Below are 18,578 nucleotides of genomic sequence, written 5' to 3'. Positions count from 1 at the left end.
GAGCTCTACATGTGTTTTGATGTATTCCATGCCATCTTTACAGGGGTGTATGCCATGTATTTTTGTGATCTTTGTGGTGTCCAGCACAAGCATGCAAAGTAGCTTATTCAATGTTGCTGATTTCAGGGACTTAGAATTTCACCAAGTCCTTGCCCTGTCTTTATTTTTATGCCATATGTTCATGTTGTTTCCTAGTGATCCGTGCCTCTTTTGAGCATGATCAGTAAGGATGTTTTGTAGATATTATGGTGCTCTATCCATCCATGTCTTTGTTTGCAATTATGGAGCACCCTAGCTTGAGTCAATCGAGCTCTACTTTTGCTATAAAATGTTCCTGGCAGATTGTTAACATGTTTTGCAATTTTGCCAAGCTTGTTGTTGTTGATCCGTGCATGCTATGTTGTTGTTCTTGCCATGTCTAGCTTCTATGACATGTCTACTTGATGGGTGTATGCTTAGTTTATCATGCCATGCCTCGTAGTGAGTGCATCGAGCTCGTGAACATGCCTACTTGTTAACTGTTTTGCCATGCTCCAGTTTTTCACTAAGTTTGAATCTATTTATGTTTTTGCTATGTTCACATGCTTGCAATTGTATTTTCTGATCCCTTTTGGCTCATGGTCACTAAGGGACTTTTGCTATATGCTTTGAGTAGCTTCATTCCATGCCTTGCTTTGCCATGATATGTTCCTGCAGCATGTAGTTATCATGCTCTAAACATTGCTTCCTGATGATAAATTCCTGATATACTGTTAATTTCACTAAGTCTGAAACCTATTATCTTTTGCACTTTTGCCATGATTATATCAACCTGTTAATGAGTGATTTAGCCGTAGCTCAGTGTTCATGTTTTGTCAAGCATCATGAGTGGATCCCTACCAAGTATTTTGTTGCTATGTTTGAGTGCAGTAGCTTATTTATCTTGATGCATTTAGATGGCTTCGTGCTGTTAATCGCACACGGGTGCCATATTTGTTTTGCTTGCCATTTGCAAACCGTGCATCCGATTCCGGTGATCTTTATATCGATTTCAACCGAAATCAACTCACCTTTCTAGTGGAACTCTTGGTTTTCCAAGTTCAGGCCAGGTTCAATCATTTCCTTTCCAAATCATGCATATGCATCACATATCGCATCCCGCATATCCTACCATGTTTTGCATCATGTTGCTGGAGCATTGTACGTGGTTGATTGTGTTCTCCTTTGCTTGTGTTCTTGCTTTGGGTAGATCCGAGAGACGAGTTCGTGATCGAGGAGCCCGTTGAGTACGTTTACGAGGTTCAAGCTTTCGTCTTCTCGGAGAACTTTGCAGGCAAGATGACCATACCCTCGAAATCACTTCTATCTTTGCTTGCTAGATGCTTGCTCTTTTGCTATGCCTATGCTACGATACCTACCACTTCCTTATCATGCCTCCCACATTGCCATGTTCAGCCTCTTACCAACCTTGTCCTAGCAAGCCGTTGTTTGGCTATGTTACCGCTTTGCTCAGCCCCTCTTATAGCGTTGCTAGTTGCAGGTGAAGATGTAGATTGGGGATCGTTCCTTGTTGGAACATGTTTATTGTTGGGATATCACAATATTATCTTGTTTATCTTAATGCACCTATATACTTAGTAAAGGGTGGAAGGCTCGGCCTTATGCCTAGTGTTTTGTTCCACTCTTGCCGCCCTAGTTTCGGTCATACCGGTGTTATGTTCCTTGATTTTGCGTTCCTTACGCGGTTGGGTTATAATGGGAACCCATTGACAGTTCGCCTTGAATAAAACTCCTCCAGCAATGCCCAACATTGGCTTTACCATTCGCCACCTAGCCTCTTTTTCCCTTGGGTTCCGCGGACTCAAGGGTCATCTTTATTAAACCCCCCGGGTCAGTGCTCCTCTGAGTGTTGGTCCAAACTAGAGCCCCTTGCAGCGCCACCTCGGGGAAACTCAAGGGCTTGTTTTAGTTGTATGGATTGCTTATCCGGTGTGCCCTGAGAACGAGATATGTGCAGCTCCTATCGGGATTTGTCGGCACATTCGGGTGGTGTTGCTGGACTTGTTTTACCATTGTCGATATGTCTTGTAACCAGGATTCCGAGTCTGATCGGGTCTTCCTAGGAGAGGGAATACCCTTCGTTGACCGTGAGAGCTTGTGATGGGCTAAATTGGGACACCCCTGCAGGGATTTGAACTTTTGAAAGCCGTTCCCGCGGTTGTGGGCAGATGGGAATTTGTTAATGTCCGGTTGTAGAGAACTTGACACTTGACTTAACTAAAATACATCAACCGCGTGTGTAACCGTGATGGTCTCTTTTCGGCGGTGTCCGGGAAGTGAACACGGTGTTGGAGTTATGCTTGACGTAAGTATATTTGGATCTCTTCTTGATCGTACTTTCTCGAATGTGCTTTGCCTTCTTTTCTCACTCTCATTTGCGTATGTTAGCCACCAAATATGCTAGTCGCTTGCTGCAGCTCCACCTCAAACCTTTTATCCTTCCTATAAGCTTAAATAGTCTTGATCGCGAGGATGTGAAATTGCTGAGTCCTCGTGACTCACAGATACTTCCAAAACCAGTTTCAGGTGCCGATGATACCGTGCAGGTGACGCAACTGAGCTCAAGGAGGAGCTCGATGAGATTCACGTTCGTTATGTTGTTCCGTTTCCAGTTGATCAGTAGTGGAGCCCAGTTGGGGTCGATCGGGGATCTGTGTAGCATTTGGGGTAGTCTTGTTTTATACTGGTTCCGTAGTCGGACCTTGATTGTATTTGGATGTTGTAATGCTTTATTCATGTATTGTGTGAAGTGGCGATTGTAAGCCAACTATGTATCTCTTTCCCTTATGTATTACATGGGTTGTGTGAAGATTACCTCACTTGCGACATTGCTTTCAATGTGGTTATGCCTCTAAGTTGTGCTTCGACACGCGGGAGATATAGCCGCATCTAGGGCGTTATAAGTTGGTAATCAGAGCCTTCCCCGACCTTAGGAGCCCCCTGATTGATCGAATCGTTGGCGTTGTTGAGTCTAGAAAAATGTTTTGAGTCAATTAGGAATTATATATATCGAAGAGTTAGGAATTCTTTTTACTCCTCAGTCCCTTCGTCGCTCTGGTGAGGCATCCTGACGTAGAGTTTTGACTCTTCTCTTCTCAAATTTCACGAAAAAAAATTAGGATCACGCGAGTATTTCTAGCTTATTCTGCGAGCCAATCCTTTTTTGTTTTAGTTGTGGTATTCGAGTTGCTTCGAAGTCAAGTGTTGATTCCATACCCTGTCTAAGCGGTGTTCTCATATTTCTTTGAGAATACTAATCCTTCTTATCATTGAGTTTGTCATGCCAATTCTTTTTCATCCGGCGTGTTTCTCTTCAAGTGGATCCGATCTTTTCAACATCCGCAAGTTCAATTCTATGTTTTGTTTCAACGGTGCTCATTTCTTCCGTCCTAAGCTGTCTTTGTTTTTCCCCCCCCCCCCCCCTTTTCTTTTAAGGACTCGGATTTCTTATTCTACTATCATGTTATTGATGGGAAGTCTATCCATTCCTTTCCGTCAATGTTCTTACCTGATGATTTCTCGTGGAGATGCTCAGAAGCTTCAAGTGCATTATTCTTCATTCTTTTTTCTTCTCTGGTGGACTAAATTCAAGCCTTGTCGATCATATCTTTTCCCTCGTTTCAATGCTTTCTCATGCCGGTGCAATTCTTAATCATCCATTTCTCGCTATTCAATTGTTCCGGAGTGCTCAAGATATATCGAAGATTTGTGTTTCCACTCTGCTTCCGTTCAACCTATTTCGAGATTGTTATCTCATTCGAGCCATTAAAAATCAACCGGTGTATTCTCCCTTTCAAGTAATCATTCAACGGTGTTTCTTTTGAGTGGGCCCTAACCCACAGGTCTTTTCCCAGGATCTTACCTGACTCTTCTAATTTTCTCGGAGCTATCCCCAAATCTTCTAAAGTCTGACATAAGAATGAATTTTCATCAGTCAAATGCTTTCTCCAAGATCTTTCACATTATTTTCATCATTGGCTCAACCTTTCCATTCTTCATTCCGGAGTGCCTCAATATTTCTTGATGGTGTTTCTCGTCATCATTCTCAACACTTGAAGACCGAAGAAGAGTTTTTCCTCCATATCTTATCCGTTCCCTCAGAGATTCATGGTTATAGCTTGTTTACCATCCTCTCATAATTGTTTTCGATTGCGAGAATTCGCCCTATAGTGAGTCGTATTACAATTCACTGGCCGTCGTTTTACAACGTCGTGACTGGGAAAACCCTGGCGTTACCCAACTTAATCGCCTTGCAGCACATCCCCCTTTCGCCAGCTGGCGTAATAGACCAAATATCCTCTAATCAGCTCGTGTTCTCTTCGTTCTCTGGTATCTAAATTCTGTTAAGTATTACCATTCGTTTTCTAAATTTTTCCTGGTGTCTCTTTATCTTTTCTTCAATCGTTTTCAATTCTACCGGTGGTTCGTTGAAGACCTTCTCCAATTTGCGCTATATCTCTCCTAAGCCTTTCTACGAGAATAAGTAGTGTGCCAAATCCATTGATTATCATCAATTTAATTGATGAAGGATAAGCATAATGTATTTCTTATTCTTGTTTCATCGAGTGAACTCAATTCCCTATTCCGGAGGCTCATCAAATTCTCGGTTTCAATTGTTTCATCTTCTCTTCCCGCAATTCCAAGCTCTCTCAATTATATCATCACAAAGATCCATCTAAGTCATTACAAGGATTCACCTTGTGCTATCAACTTCTCTTTCTTTTCGTTTGATCATTCTTTCATTACCGGAGTTCTTCATGGAGGTTCTACATGATGGTTCATCAAGGATTTAATTCCTTCTTGAAGCATTCATAAAGTTTCTTTTCAGAGGAGTTCAAGCATTCTTCATCTTGTAATCTGGAGTACAATTCTTTCTTACGTATCATTAGAGGTGGTATTATGTCATTCTTGATAATTTGAGTTCATGTTCCATGATTCACATGTTGTTAAGAATGACATATTTTAAATCCATCAATCTCGTCATTGGAGTTATCTTGGGTTATATTTCACCTAAAGTCTTCCCTAAGGATGGTTGCTATTTATGGTGCTCATAAATGACCCAAGTTCTTCATCTTTCCTCCCGACGAAATAGTTTCTCGTCTCCTTGTCATATAAATCCAATCAAATCTTTTCCGTGAGTGGCAAGTGGTCACCTCATAATGTTGAGATGCATTCCATAAGCCCACATCAAGCTTGCTCTTTTCGTTATTGGTTTGCCAACAACTACGTTCGACCCTTCTCCTAAAGATGCTTTCAAGCTCATGTAAGGTAGAAGATGTTGTTTTCTTCTCCGTTCTTTTGTTCTGACGATCCAACTTCTATTCTTTCTCCCGGAGGTCTATTGATGTTGCTCTTTTCACTCCTCATCTCGGTTTGTCAAGACTATATTCTTTCCTTTGCTAATCCTTTTCCAACCGGTGTGTCGTGTTGCCCGAAGTTGTTCTTCTTATTCCTTTTTCTAACGGAGTGTTTTCAACTTCGTTCATCTCCATTGTATTCTTTCTTTCTATTTGTTCAACCTCTCAAGGTTCTTTGGTTTCACTTGTTTGTCAAAGAAGCAACTTAGTTTTACCTCTTCTCTTTTCTCTTCCGTTTTCCCTCCAGTGCCATTCTAGATCTCGGGACGAGATCCTCTCGTAGTGGTGGAGTATTGTAACGCCCCGAGACCGATGTGCCAGGTGTCTTCCAGTTATTCTCTGTTGTTTCCTTGTTATTTTCTTGCGTGTCTTGCATTTCATATCATGTCATCATGTGCATCGCATTTGCATACGTGTTTGTCCCTTGCATCCGAGCATTTTCCCCGTTGTCCGTTTTGCAATCCGGCGCTCCTATGTCACCCGGTGTCCCTTTCTACCTCTTTTCGTGTGCGGGTGTTAAACATTCTCGGATTAGACCGAGACTTGTCATGCGGCCTTGGTTTACTACCAGTAGACCGCCTGTCAAGTTTCATACCATTTGGACTTCGTTTGATACTCCAACGGTTAACCGAGGGACCGATAAGGCCTCGTGTGTGTTGCAGCCCAACACCCCTCCAAAGTGGCCCAAAACCCACCTAAACCCCTCCATCACCTAGGCCGTTCGATCACGATCGCGTGGCCGCAAACCGCACCTCATTTGGACTCTCCTAGCTCCCTCTACCTATAAATAGGTGGCTCCCTCCGAAATTCGCGGTGCAAACCCTAACCTTCCCCCTCTCTGTGCCGCCGGACAATTTCCTCACCGGTCGGACATGTCCGCCACCTCCCGCGGCCACTCAGAGGCTGCCAAGTGTCCCACCGGAGTCCTCCCGCCGTCGCAGCCCGGGGAGCCCATCGCGGGCCTGCGCGAGCCCGGATCCACCCGCCGCCGCCCGAGCGCGCCACCGCCCGCGCCCGGCTCGCCGGAGTTCCCCGCCGTCGTCCGCCGGAGCCTATGCTCCTCCGCCTCCTCGCGCCGGCCGGCGACCAGCCGCCGCCGCCGACTGTGTCCGGCCAGGCCAGACCCGCGCCTCTCTTTTTTCTTCTTCCTGCTACTTCTCTCCCTCACCGGAGCGCTCTCTCTCTTACCAGGATCCGCTGCCGCCATGGAACCTCGTCGCCGGCCTTGTCGTCGCCAAGTTCCGCCGGATCCGGGGTCCTCAGGCCCGGATCTGACCGTTTCCGACCGTACCGGCCACACCGCGCCCTCGAGTCCTTCCGCCGGAGCCCTGCATTGCCGGCGCCGCCATGGCCTCGGTGCGGTTCTTGTCGAGGAGACGACGAGCATCTGCATCGTGGGCCGCCTCCCCCTCGCGCTCGTGGACTGAGTGGGCCGCGCCCCGAATCCGGCCCAGCACGCCTCGCGGCCCGCCTCTGCCTCGCCACCTCTTCGTTTTGGGCCGAAGCCCATGGTGAGCCCCGCTCGCTATCCCGCGGCCTGAGCATCACATTTTATTCCCCGCTCGATCTGTTTTTTTCCAAAATGCCTAAGTCCCCAGATCTCAGTAATTTTATGCCACGTTCATCAGGTCATAACTCTGCATCCGTGGCTCCGATTCATGCGTGTAGCATATCGAAATGTTCGACTCGACGAGTACGTCATTTCATCTCATTTCATCATTTTTATTTGAGCTCATCTTCATGCCTGAAATGCTGTTGGAAGAGGGCTCTGTGATGATAGTTTCAGATCTGTTTCAGCAAATGCACTTTTGTCATTTTTGTCATGATTAATGTTTGCATGCTATGATCCTGAGATCTACATGTGTTTTGATGTATGCCATGCCATCTTTACAGAGGTGTATTCCATGTATTTTTGTGATCTTTGTGGTGACTAGCACAAGCATGCAAAGTAACTTACTCAATGTTGCTGATTTCAGGGACTTAGAATTTCACTAAGTCCTTGCACTGTCTTTATTTTTATGCCATATGTTCATGTTGTTTCCTAGTGATCCGTGCCTCTTTTAAGCATGATCAGTAAGGATGTTTTGTAGATATTATGGCTCTCTATCCATCCGTGTATTTGTTTGAAATTATGGAGTACCCTAGCTTGAGTCAGTCGAGCTCTACTTTTGCTATAAAATGTTGCTGGCAGATTGTTAACATGTTTTGCAATTTTGCCAAGCTTGTTGTTGTTGATCCGTGCATGCTATGTTGTTGTTCTTGCCATGTCTAGCTTCTATGCCATGTCTAATTGATGGTTGTATGCTTAGTTTATCATGCCATGCTTCGTAGTGAGTGCATCGAGCTCGTGAACATGCCTACTTGTTAACTATTTTGCCATGCTCCAGTTTTTCACTAAGTCTGAATCTGTTTATGTTTTTGCTATGTTCACATGCTTGCAATTGTATTTTTTGATCCCTTTTGGCTCATGGTCACTAAGGGACTTTTGTTATATGCTTTGAGTAGCTTCATGTCATGCCTTGCTTTGACATGATATGTTCCTGCAGAATTTAGTTATCATGCTCTACATTGCTTCCTGATGATAAATTCCTGATATGCTACTAATTTCACTAAGTCTGAAACCTGTTATCTTTTGCACTTTTGCCATGATTGTTTGAACCTGTTAATGAGTGATTTAGCCATAGTTCAGTGTTCATCTTTTGTCAAGTATCATGAGTAGAACCCTGCCAAGTATTTTGTTTCTATGTTTGAGTGCAGTAGCTTATTTATCTTGATGTGAAAGTGCGTTATATCGACTAGAGGCGGGTGAATAGGTGTTTTTTATGAAATTCTTGACTGAGGAATTTGCTGGTGAGGAAATTCTTTAGCGAAGAACTACTAGCAGCGGAATAAGTACTCAAAAGTAAACATAACAGAATACCAGCATAGTCATCATGATGAAATGAAGAGATGCACAAAGTACAGGAAGCGTAATCACAGGATAACACAGGATGAAGACAAACATACTGAAGAAATTGAACTGAGGAAATTGAGAAAGTCTTCAGTCAAAGTCTTCAAACAAATATATGAACAAACACACAACACAGTTATGAGGAAATGGAAGAGTTGAGGGAATAGAACCAGTAAGCTTGGTGAAGACAATGATTTGGTAGACCAGTTCCAACTGCTGTCTCAGTTGTACGTCTGGTTGGAGCGGCTGAGTATTTAAATTCAAGGACACACAGTCCCGGACACCCAGTCCTGAACACGCAGCTCAGGACACCCAGTCCTCACCGTATTCTCCTTGAACTAAGGTCACACAGACCTCGTCCAATCACTCGTGGTAAGTGTTCAGGCGACTTACAAACCTTCACAAACTTGGTCACCCGACGATCCACAATTCCTCTTGGATGCTCTAGACCATGACGCCTAACCGTCTGGAAGAAGCACAGTCTTCAAGGTAACAAGCGTCGGATCCACGCAGGATCAATCTCTTCAGTGATGCTCAATCACTTGGGGTTTGTAGGTGTTTGGGTTTTGGGTTTTTGGTTTTTCCTCACTTGATGATTTTCGCTCAAAGTCCTCAGAGGATGGGTTGCTCTCAAATGACAAGTGTCAGTTTCTCTCGGAGAAGCCAATCAGTTGGTGGTTGTAGGGGGCGGCTATTTATAGCCTAGGGAGCAGCCCGACATGATAAGACATAAATGCCCTTCAGTGATATGACCATTAGGTGGATAGATATTTTGGGATAGCTTGCGCATAGCACAGCAACGGTCGGAATTTTGAGTAGCAAAATCCTCAGGGCTATCATGTTCCTCACTGTGTAGGCAATCTGCACTGGCGAATTCCTAACTCCTCAGTCAGGACAAATTCCTCAGAGACCAGAAGCACTTTGTCTCTGTCACCAAAGAAATTGACTGAACTGTATGAGATTTCCAATGGCTTCACTCGAAGGGATTGGTAGGTGTAGGATTTTGAGTTGAGCATCACATGGAAATTTTTCCTTAGTATTTCCTCGACCCCCTTTAACAGTACGGTGTTTCCTATGACTCAAGAAAGAGAAAAACAAAACTATGAAAACGAAAGTCTTCAAGCTTCATATTCCTCGCATGAATATCAAGTGTTCATGGACACACCAATTTCTTCACTTTCAAAGTCTTCATGAAAGTCTTCAGAAATACCAAAATCTTCAGTCGAAGATATTCATTTTTGGGGGTCGACTTTTCCTATAAATATCAAACTCCTCATAGACTTATAGACCTGTGTACACTCACAAACGCATTAGTCGCTTAACCTATAAGTCTTCAATACACCAAAATCACTAAGGGGCACTAGATGCACTTACAATCTCCCCCTTTTTGGTGATTGATGACAATATAGGTTAAGTTTTCAACGGGGATTAACATATGAAGTGTAACTACTGATATTGAGGAATTTGATTGTAAGATATAGAAGAACTCTATGTGAAGATGTGCATAGTGAGGAATTTGCTTTTGAAGCAATGCACACTTGAAGAGTTGAATCATGGAGATCTCCCCCTATATCTTGTAATTCATACACGCATTTAACATATAATATGAAGAATTTGAAATGCATGATGAAATATGGTGCCTGATGAAATTCAGGATGTGTGCAATAATATTAACGAGGAATAAGCATGCAGAATAGTGCATCAAAAGTATCAGAGCACAGTGCATCAAAAGTATCAGAGCACCATCGGGTTTAAGATTACAACTCGATCCAATAAAGTTTCAGAAAAACGAGAGTTGTAACTTAGCAAAAGAATGCCCATATAGTAGACCCGCTTGAAGACTAAATCATATTTCTCCCCCTTTGTCATTGAATGACCAAAAAGGATCGAAAATGAGGACTAACGCCCCTGAAGATAATCAAGTTGATGAAGGAGCGCCAGCGTTGTTGGGGTCGTTTGTTGATGTAGGGCCTGCCGCAGTGTCGTCCAAATCTTCATGTTCATCAGTGTCGCGCGATGAAGAATATGAGCTGGCCACCAGAGAAGGAAACTGGACCTTCTTGAATTTCTTCGGTGGAGGTGCAGACCAGTCAAAGTCTTCTTTGAGACCCATGTTCTTCAGATCTTCTTCACCATACAGATGTGACAGGATTGCCCAGGTGCGACCGAAGACTTGATGGAGGTAGTAGTGGTTTTTCTTCACTGCATTGTGTGTGGCAGTCATGTTGTGAAGAAGTGAACCAAACTGACGCTTAACCCATTTGTGATTTCGATCCACCTTCTGGTGAAGACTAAGTAGAAGTTCATGGCCAGTCATCACGCGCGGAGCAGTGGCTTGAGGAGTGGACTTGGGTGCATTGGCAGAGCCATGTGTGGCAGAGTCATCATTGGTGGAATAAGATGCAGCTTTGCGAAACTGACCATCCAATGGACGAATGCCTTCATCTATTACAGCTGGTGCCTTTCCCTTTCCATCAACTGAAGAATATGTCTGCTTGAGGACTTCAATTGGGGGCAAGTAGCTGAGGTGATTCTGGAAATCAGCTTTGTAGTTGAGTGAAGACCTTGTCCCGAGGAATCTCATAATCCAAGGTGCATAAGGCTTCAGCTCAAACGGAGACAGTGCAACATTTGCCATAGTCCTCATGAAGAAATCGTGATAATTGACAGGAATGCCATGAACGATGTTGAATACCAGATTCTTCATGATGCCAACAAATTCCTCATCAGATGAGTCGTGGCCTTTGATGGGACTGATTGTCCTCGTAAGAATACGATAGATAGTTCTGGGCACGTACAACAATTCCTTTACGAGGAATTTGGTTCTTGGTGCTTGACCTGGCTTCAAAGGTTTCATCAGCACCTGCATGTAATGATGTGTGAGCTCAGGTTCACTTTAGATGCAGCGAGCTTCTTCAAGGGGAGGACTGAGTGGTAGAGCACGAAGAAATTCAGAGGCTGGTGCTGTGTAGTGAGTGTTTTCAGACATCCAGTCCAGCACCCATGAATTCACATCTTCAACATCTCCGGTGATGTGCAGCGTTGCATAGAATTGAAGAATCGGTTCTTCATTCCAATCGCAGATGTTAGAGCAAAAGTTTAGCAGCCCAGCATCATGAAGAACACTGAGGACTGGTGCGAAACATGACAGAGATTCCATATCCACATGAGGAATATGCTCATGGTAGAAAATCTTCTTCTTGTCGAACATCATTGAGGAATAGAAATTGGCTTGACTAGCAGTCCAGAAACGCCTCTTCCTAATGCGAGCAGAGTCATATGGGTTGTAATCTTCGAAGAATACATGCTCACCGAAGAAATCATCAGCCTTGAACTTTTTCTTGCGTGAGAATGGATCCTTTGGCTTCGGCAGAGGAGTGTCAGTGAGTTGCATCACGACCTCAGGAATCTCAATCGCAGGTTCTTAAGGCTAAGGAATTTCTGGTTCCTCCTCAGTGGCAGTGTGCGTCGTTGGTTGTTCAGCAGCAGCAGTTTCTTCAGCGCTAGTGGCTGGAATTTCCTCATGGACAGATGTAGTGGGATGACTTTCTTCAGAGCCCATGTGAATAGTTTGTGTGGGGGACTGAGGAATTTGCTGTAGAGGGGTGAACATTGGTGAGTTTGGATCCTGACTTTCTCAGAATTCATCACTGATTACGGGTGTGGAGCAGCCAATGTCCACATCTTCATCTTCCATTTCTTCAATGCCAGCCTCTTCAGCTGTGAACTGAGGCATAGGCGAGGAGATGATAGGTGTTGAAGGGATCCACTTCAATTTCTTCATCCAACGGTTCAGACGAAGCAGCAGAAGGAGTTTCTTCATCAGATCCGCTGGGGATCACATATTCTTCATAAAAAGGAACAAGGTCCTTTGATGGCCTGGTTGATATGGGAACAACATCAATCGGGTTTGCAAATGAACTTGTCATAGGCTTCATTTTCTTCGGAGCTGAAGAATCTGAAGCAGCTGATGCTTTCCTTTTCTTCACTGCAGCATGCTCTGCAGCCTTGGTCTTCTTCACATCTGATGTAGATGGAAGGATTGGAGTTGAAGTTGGTGCAGGAGCAGCTGAGGAATCTGGTTGATTTTCTTCAGGCACAACTCATGCAGTTGCCCTGAGTTCTTCAGTTTCTTCAGGCACACCACTAGTGGGTGCCCTGGCAATTTCTTTAGCATCTGGAATGCAGTCATCAGCCCTGGAACTCACATTATCTTCAGCAGCCTGATTGTCATCAGCGATGCTGGCATTTTCTTCAGTAGGCTGAGCAGATGCTTCAGCCTCAGAAATTTCCTGTTGCGTTGGGGCTGCAACATTGGAAGTGAAGTTATCCGCAAGTTTCACAAAACGAACCTTGGCTCCAAGCCAATCAGCGCTATATGCATCAAAGTCATCACCGAGTTTCTTGATCTCAGTCTGAATAGTGACAAGTTCTTCAGTTGTCATAGAGACACCATTTTTCTTCAGATAGCGCTCTTTCTTGTACTGCGCTTTCTTGATCTGCCTAGCCTTCTCAAATTTCCACTTTTCTTCTTGAATGAAGTGGGTCAGCATGTGACTCTGGCCAGGAGTCAGCTTGAAGTCAGGCAAGGGAGTGTTGGGGTCCTTGTGCCAATCATCAATGTAGTCGAGGATCAGCTTGGGATCCAAAAGCAGTGGCACCTCTGATCCTTTGGCTCTAGCGGCCCTGACTTGCCTATCTCTGATGATTTCTGCAAGTTCATCATCATCAGCTTCGTCTTCTTCAGACAGCACTTGGAAAGCGACTTGCTTCTTTTGAGGACTTCGGCGAGGACCTCGTCCAGCAGTGGCCTTTGTCTTCAGCGGTGAGGGGCCAGCTGAGGAACTTGGTGCAGCTGAGGAACTAGCTGAGACACCTGAGGCAATGGAGATGTCGGTAGTCCTTTGGCACGAGGCAACATGCACATGTGCTGAGGATTTAGTCAGAACAGCTGAAGGCTTTGGCGGAGGAGCTAAGGACTTTGGAGGAACAGGAGCAGCATGAGGAATTTGTCGTGAGGGCTTTGAGGATTCTGGCCGTGAGGGCATTGCTGAGGAACTTGGCCTGCGCACAGGCTTCTTAGACATAGCCTTCTTTGGCTTGACAGCAGAGGCCTCAGCAGAGGCAGCAGCAGCAGAGTCTTCATTGAATTTGGGATGCGGAACGGTTTGAGCGGCAAAGCCGAAAATTTAGATAGGATAGGTTTTAAAGTTCCGTTCGCAATTTCTTCAGCTATCAAGGACATAGTGAAGATTTTGAACAAGTTTCAAATAGAATGCAAATGAAGAATTTGTGAACAGATTGGGTTGAGTATAGCATAGAGGGGGAAGGGTCCGATCACATTGACTTAGCAGAAAAATCAACTTGAAGAATTAGCAATAAGTGAATGCTGTAGAGGACATAAACTCATATATATAGCCAATGAAGAAAAACTACGGGACAAGTGAAGACAATGCAAAGTTGAAGAATTTGAATAATTGAGGAATTTCAACTTTTGGTGGTGGCGTGACCCACCGTATAAGAATGATGATTTCAGACACCGCGTACAATTATCATAGGGTTCTGAGAATCAAATTCTTCGTTAATTTCTTCACACTAAGAGTGTTATTCTTCATTGATTGAAGAAAAATGTTTTTTCATGTGTAGCACATCTAAGTCATCAATTTTGCATAAGTGTTAGGATGAGTGTCCTTTTCAAAGAACATTCGAAGATTCTAGGATATTTAGCTCACACCGCAACTTGCTAAATCTCTTCTCATCCAAGGGCTTTGTGAAGATATCGGCTAGCTGTTCTTCAGTCTTCACATGCTCAATAGAAATGTCGCCCTTCAACACATGATCACGAAGAAAATGATGACGAATCTGAATGTGCTTTGTCTTCGAGTGCTGAACTGGGTTGTGAGCAATCTTGATGGCACTCTCATTGTCACAGAAGAGAGGCACATTCTTCATGTTGACGCCGTAGTCCTTGAGAGTTTGCTTCATCCATAACAATTGGGCACAGCAAGAACCAGCGGCAATGTACTCAGCTTCAGTAGTAGATAGTGATACGCAGTTCTGTTTCTTCGAGGACCAACAGACCAAAGATTGTCCGAGGAAATGACATGTACCAGATGTTGACTTCCGATCCACACGATCACCAGCATAGTTAGAGTCAGAATATCCAACAAGATCAAAAGCCGAGCCCTTGGGGTACCATAATCCAAGTGTTGGTGTGTGAGCTAGATATCGAAGAATATGCTTCACAGCCTTATGGTGTGATTCCTTTGGTGTAGCTTGAAACCGGGCACACATGCAAACACTAAGCATTATATCTAGCCTAGATGCACATAAGTACAATAAGGAACCTATCATGGAGCGGTATACCTTATGATCGAAGTCAATACCATTTTCATCAGTGCACAGATGGCCATTTTTGGGCATAGGAATTTTGACGCCTTTGCAATCCTGCATACCGAATTTCCTCATTACATCCTTGAGGTATTTCTCCTGAGATATGAATATGCCATTGCGTTGTTGACTAATTTGAAGACCTAGGAAGAATTTCAACTCTCCCATCCTAGACATTTGATATTCTTCACTCATCATATATGCAAATTCATCACTATAACGTTGGTCAGTACAGCCAAAGATAATATCATCAACATATATTTGGCACACAAATAATTCACCATCATAAGATTTAGTGAAAAGAGTAGGGTTGAGTGAACCGGGTTTGAAGCCTTTCTTCATGAGGAGTTCCTTCAAGGTATCATACCAAGCCCGTGGGGCCTGCTTGAGGCCATAGAGGGCCTTGTTGAGTCTGAAGACTTTATCAGGATTCTTTGGATCTTCAAAACCTGGGGGTTGAGCAACATATACTTCTTCCTCAAGCTTACCATTGAGGAATGCACTTTCCACATTCATTTGATATAAAGTGATATCATGATGGTTAGCATAAGCAAGTAATATGTGAATAGCCTCAAGTTTAGCAACAGGTGCAAAAGTATCATCGAAATCAATTCCTTCAACCTGTGTGTAGCCTTGAGCTACAAGTCGTGCCTTATTCCTCACCACAAGGCCATTTTCATCTTGCTTGTTGCGGTAGATCCACTTTCTGCCGATGATATTGTGCTTGCGAGGATCTGGACGTTTGACCGGTTCCCAGACAGTTTTGAGCTCGAACTGATGTAATTCTTCTTGCATGGCCTGAATCCACTCAGGCTCCAGAAATGCTTCATCTACCTTAGTGGGCTCTGTAATAGAGACAAAAGCATAGTGCCCACAAAAGTTAGACAAATGTGAAGCTTTTGAGCGTGTGAGAGGACCTGGCGCTTTGATGTCATTGATGATCTTTTTAACTTGCACTTATTTTGCAATGCGAGGATGAGCTGGTTGTCATTGAAGAATTTGATCAGCGTTTTCTTCAGCACCATTTTCTTCAGCATTTTCTTCAGGTGCATTAGCCCGACATTCTTCATGTTCTGGAATGAATTCTTCAACAGATTCTTCAGTAGGAATGACATCCTCAGTAGCCTTGAACTTGATAGTTTCCTCAGGTGCTGGTTCATCTATCACAGTAGGTAGGTGCTCTCTTTGTGAGCCATTAGTTTCATCGAACCGCACATCTACAGTTTCAACAACTTCGTGAAGAACGTTGTTGAAGACTTTGTAGGTGTGCGAGTCCTTTCCGTAACCAAGCATAAAACCTTCATGTGCTTTCGGTGCAAATTTTGAGTTGTGATGAGGATCTCTAATCCAACATTTAGCACCGAAGATTTTGAAATAACTTACATTGGGTTTCTTATCAGTGAGGAGTTCATAGGCAGTCTTTTTGAAGAATTTGTGAAGATATACTCTGTTGATGATGTGGCACGCAGTATCAATTGCCTCAGTCCAGAAACGACGAGACGTTTTGTATTCATCAAGCATAGTGCGAGCCATGTCAGCAAGAGTCATGTTCTTGTGCTCCACGACGCCATTCTGCTGAGGAGTGTAAGGAGCAGATAACTCATGAGTTATACCAAGTTCATCAAGATAGTCATCGAGACCAGAATTCTTGAACTCGGTGCCATTGTCACTTCTGATGTGCTTGATATTCACACCAAAGTTGGTTGAAGCCCTCGAGGAAAATCATTTGAAGACTTCCTGCACTTCATGTTTGTAAGTAACAAGGTGTACCCATGTGTAGCGAGAATAATCATCAACAATAACAAAGCCATATTGAGATGCTTCATTTGAAATAGCAGAATAATGATTAGGACCAAAGAGATCCATGTGAAGCAATTCAAACGGGCGAGTGGTGGTCATGATAGTCTTTGCTGGATGCTTGGCCTTCGTCATCTTCCCAGCTTCACAGGCTCCGCATAGGTGATCCTTGAGGAATTTGACATTATCAATGCCAATGACATGCTTCTTCTTCACAAGCGTGTGCAAATTCCTCATGCCTGCATGACCAAGTCGTCGATGCCAGAGCCAGCCTTCTGAAGCTTTTGCAAGTAAGCACACGGCTGGTTGTGGTCCTGTAGAGAAATCAACAATATACAGGTCTCCTCTCCTAAAGCCTTCGAAGACTTTGGAATTGTCAGCTTCCATAACCACAACACAACGGTTCCCGTTGAGGATCTGCTTTTTAAGCACATCACAAGGAGCCTGATGCCCTTTGAGGCTTTTGTACATGCCTGCCGTGTACAATTCCTTCAGCCCTGCATCGTCAGTGATACTAGCAATGTCCTCAGATGAGGTATTAGTGATAGCATAGGCATGTGAAGAATTTGAAACATTAGCAGCATTTGAACATTCAGGTGAAGAATTAGCAGATTCACGTTCAATGCACTTCAAGCATGGAGGAACAAATTCTTCCTGAGATGCGCTGATTTGTTGAGCAAGTAATGAATCACGCTCCTTCTGAAGATCTTCATAACTCACTCTTAGCTTCTCAAGGTCTTGCTTTCTTTGAAGAAATTCATAAGAAAGCTTCTCATGATCGGATAAGAGAGTGTTATGTTGATCTTGAAGGGTGTCATACTTAGTATGAAGTCTCTGAAGACTTTCAGCCAAAGCTTTTGACTGATCCATTTCTTCACCCAACATATCATCGCTCTTGTTTAGCATATAGTGAGCTTTTTCCAAAGCTCTTTGTTGTTTAGTAGCAAGGGAAGCAAGTTTGACATAGCTGGGTCCAAATTCATCACCAGATTCATCATCACTGGACTCGGATAGGTAGCATTCAGTTACCTCAGCATCTTTTGCCATAAGGCATGATGCAGAAGATGATGATTCTGGTTCGAATGTCATCGTTTTGGGAGATTCCTTGAAGTCCTCAAACCAAGGATCATGATAGGTTCGATGACCTTCATAGACCTCAGAGAGATGGTCCCACATGAGCTTCGCATGATCGAGATGCATGATATTCCTAAACTGATTTTGTGATAGACTGGAGCAGATGACATCCTTCGCTGTCAGGTTGAGAAGAGTAGGTTTGCGAATGTCATCAGCATCTGCAATCTTGCACAGATCAATCAGGCCAATCTCAGTGACGGTCCACAACTCGCTGTTCATCGCTATGAGGCGTTTCTTCATCATGGCCTTCCACTTGGGATACTCGTGACCGTCAAAGATGGGGCATGTCACCTTCGTCATACCTGCGGTCGACATAACTAAAACTCTAGGCGGTTAAACCAAAATCACACAGAACAAGGGAGTACCTTGCTCTGATACCAATTGAAAGTGCGTTATATCGACTAGAGGGGGGGGTGAATAGGCGATTTTTATGAAATTCTTCACTGAGGAATTTGCTGGTGAGGAAATTCCTTAGCGAAGAACTACTAGCAGCGGAATAAGTACTCAAAAGTAAACATAACAGAATACAAGCATAGTCATTATGATGAAATGAAGACAGGCACAAAGTACAGGAAGCGTAATCACAGGATAACACAGGATGAAGACAAACATACTGAAGAAATTGAACTGAGGAAATTGAGAAAGTCTTCAGTCAAAGTCTTCAAACAAATATATGAACAAACACACAACATAGTTATGAGGAAATGGAAGAGTTGAGGGAATAGAACCAGTAAGCTTGGTGAAGACAATGATTTGGTAGACCAGTTCCAACTGTTGTCTTAGTTGTACGTCTGGTTGGAGCGGCTGAGTATTTAAATTCAAGGACACACAGTCCCGAACACCCAGTCCTGAACACGCAGCTCAGGACACCCAGTCCTCACCGTATTCTCCTTGAACTAAGGTCACACAGA

This window comes from Triticum urartu, chromosome 4 (assembly GCF_003073215.2).
Source record: "Triticum urartu cultivar G1812 chromosome 4, Tu2.1, whole genome shotgun sequence".
Lineage (NCBI taxonomy): Eukaryota > Viridiplantae > Streptophyta > Magnoliopsida > Poales > Poaceae > Triticum > Triticum urartu.
This window is presented reverse-complemented; position numbering follows the sequence as displayed.